We start from the raw sequence: 3,233 nt of genomic DNA, 5'->3' as shown, positions 1-3,233 counted from the left end.
TTACAGGTCCCTGGCGAGAAGGACCGGTCCCTGTAAGCGTTGTGTGCGGCAGAGAAGGTCTGCGCGCAAGTATTGCTCTCGAGGACCGGTCTATGGCGGGAGAGACCGGTCCCCGTACGCGTAGAAGCTGGCTGAGAGCCTCTACCCGGAAGGGGTGCTCTCGGGGACCGGTCCCCGAGCACGAAAACTGCCCAGTCTGGGTAGTGTAAGAGTAGCAAAGTGGAGGGGCTATTATGCAATTGTTGCATTAGTTGGGGGTATAGAGGGGAGATCACTTTCTCCCTCTCTCATTTTCTCACCCAAACATCTCTCTCTCTCTCTAAGCTCTCTCTCCCTCTCTCTTGAAGTGAAAAAGGAGAAGAAGAAAAGGAAGGAGAAGAAAAATGAGAAGAAGGAGAAACAAGCTAGAGAAGGGCCTTGGTCACCTTCTTCTTCCTCTCCTCACCATTGGATCTAGCTTGGAGGTAAGCTATGAACCCCTCTCATGGTAGAGACCTAGGGTTTGGGTTTTTAGCTTTGAAAAGGGTTTGATTAGAACTCTAGTGAGCCTAATAGATGCTAAATGCTAGAATCTAGAGTTTTATTGGGGCTTTTTGCATAGATGCAAATCTCGGGCTCCAAATTGGGGTTTTGCCTAATAGTGAGGTTTGATTTCAATTGATGGCCTCTAAACCTAATTGCTAGGTGTCTAAACGCGTTTGCGAAGACGGATTAACGATTCGTCAAGTCGTTGAAAAGTTATAGGCAAAACAAGACCGATTGGGCTTCATTTCCGCCTTTGGAGGCCGAGACGACATCGAAGCAAGTGCCGAGTAGCGTTCTTAGAGCCTCGACATCGTCGAAAGGTGGGTGGTGTCATCCTGAAGCAACCGGATTCCTCTCTATGTCTTAGCGCATCATGATTTGCATCTCTTGCATATATGCATTGTAGGATTGCATTGTTATTCCATTCCTTATGCTTTCTAACCGATATCATAGTGTGAGTTGAATGCTTGGTATAATGGATAGGTAAGGATTGGGCCTGGACATTGAATCCTATAGTGCCGAGGAAAGAGATGACTCGATGATAGCTTAGTGACATAACGAGTGGCATGTAAACAAGAATGAGAACAAAACGAGTGGCATATAATGTAGTGTGCAATGACACTAGTGACATATGAACTTAGGGATAGGTGGACTCCCTAGTGATGACTCGTTGAACAAGAACCTAGTGTAGTCAAATGTTTACACATGGACATTGGGATAGGTGGATTCCCGAGGGACAGCTAGCCTTAGTTGATAGGGTATAGTCGAGTTGAGAGGATGGATCATACTCACAGTCTATTTATACTTGTGGTGGTCGCGCCACACAAGTCGTCGTGCACTCCGGAGTTTGGCGCGAGAGGGGCAGAGTTGATGTCCCGCAGACGGTCCCGGGTTTGAGAGCGAGGTGAGTCTCCTTACCATACGGGATGGCGAGGTGAGTCGTGGGCGAACCCGAGGGATCGCCAAGGATTGAGTAAACAAGAGAATAGCATTGTTTATTGAACATTTGCTTATTGGACATTGTTAGTGGACATATTGGCATGTTAGTAGAACTACTTACTATATGATGCATGCATACATTACACATGATTGGGCATAGTAGCATGGCTTTCTTACTATGCCATTTACAGTTTTCATATCTATCTACCTATCTATCTGCTTTTGCCTACTCGGACCTAGTGGGGAGATCAGCGGAGTCGGCGGCCGAACCCATTGGAAACTATGGACAATAGTTCTCACCCCACTTTGTTGCAGGGCCTAGTACGAGTACGCCGGGCGAGAACTGCGGCAAGGGTATAGCGCCCGAGCAATAGTATAGTAGTTTTCCTTTTGCATTAGTAGCACCTATGTATATGAGAGACTTATGTAGGTGAGGATTGGAGAGCTACGTATGTGTTTTGATGATGACCTAGTAGCAATTGTATTTGTTTAGGTAAAATGTAATGTAACAGATGTAAATGAATGCAATGTGATGTAATAGTTAGTAGATCTCTCTTTTGTTCACTTGTATGCATATGTGACTCTTGCTCTTAGTTGTTGGCACTAGTTGTGTTCTTCGTTGTTTGTGTATGTATAGAATTTATATTCCTAGGCAAATTCTTATACATGATCAGGTTGTTTAGCCTTGGACGGATAGGGGAGGTGCTGTCTGTCTGGCGTCTGTTCGACGTGCTCGAACCGGACCAAATTGGTAGCGGTCTCGGAGCGTGACAATAACTAGAAGAGATTAACTCAAAACCCTAGCTTACAACCATAAGAACTCACCTTGAGCTCTAGCTATCACGCCCAGGGACCGATACCAATTTGGGCTGACCCGAGCACGTCAAACAGACGCCGAACGGACAGAGTTTTTCCTGTTCGCCCAAGGCTCATCACCTATACATTTTCAAACAAGAAGTGTACTAGCGGAAACATACACAAACGGCTTAGACGAGGGTAAGCAATAGCCATGAGTGAAAGAAAGGGAACTAAACATCTACTTAAGTATTATGATTCAACTTTTGATCACATACATGTATCCATTTCATCCAACTTGTACATTCATGATTCTTTACATTGTTTGCATCATTTCTTTTACATCACATTGGCTCAAAATAGACATTACATTCTTTTCTTTCTTTACTTTATACATCAACATCTTAAATCATCAAATACAAAAGATGATAAAAGGGTAAACTACTAACAAAATGTAAAGCCCGACTCGGGTGGCCACTGTCTAAGGTGCGATACCTTTACCGCGGTCGCTCGCCGGCTCGCTCGGTTCCGGCTCTGTGGAATAGTGGGGTGAGAACTACAACAAAGTTCCCACTGGGTTCGGCCCCAATCTCACCGACTTTCCCACTAGGACTAACTCAGGCATAATAGAAGGGATAAGCAGAATAGTAACCAACTATAATCATGATGCTAATATGCCTGAACAATAAAGCAAGAAATATACTCAATGTAAATCATGCAAGTATGCAAGTTCTTTGTTCTTTACTCTTTGTTCTTTTAATCTTTGTACTTTGTTCTTTAATCTCACAGCTAACCCGGGGGTTTCACCACATTAGCTTGCCCACATTAAGTCCATCATCGCGGGCCCTCAGCTGCCTCCCGCTAAGACCGTCCTCGGGTTTACTCCAACCCGTGATGCAAAACTCCGGAGCGCATCGCTCGAGAGGGAGCGACCGCCCTCGAGCACGGAACTCATAGCAAGTATGATCAATCCT

Source organism: Ananas comosus, unplaced genomic scaffold (genome assembly GCF_001540865.1).
Source record: "Ananas comosus cultivar F153 unplaced genomic scaffold, ASM154086v1, whole genome shotgun sequence".
Taxonomy (NCBI): Eukaryota; Viridiplantae; Streptophyta; class Magnoliopsida; order Poales; family Bromeliaceae; genus Ananas; species Ananas comosus.
Note: the sequence above shows the minus strand (reverse complement) of the source record.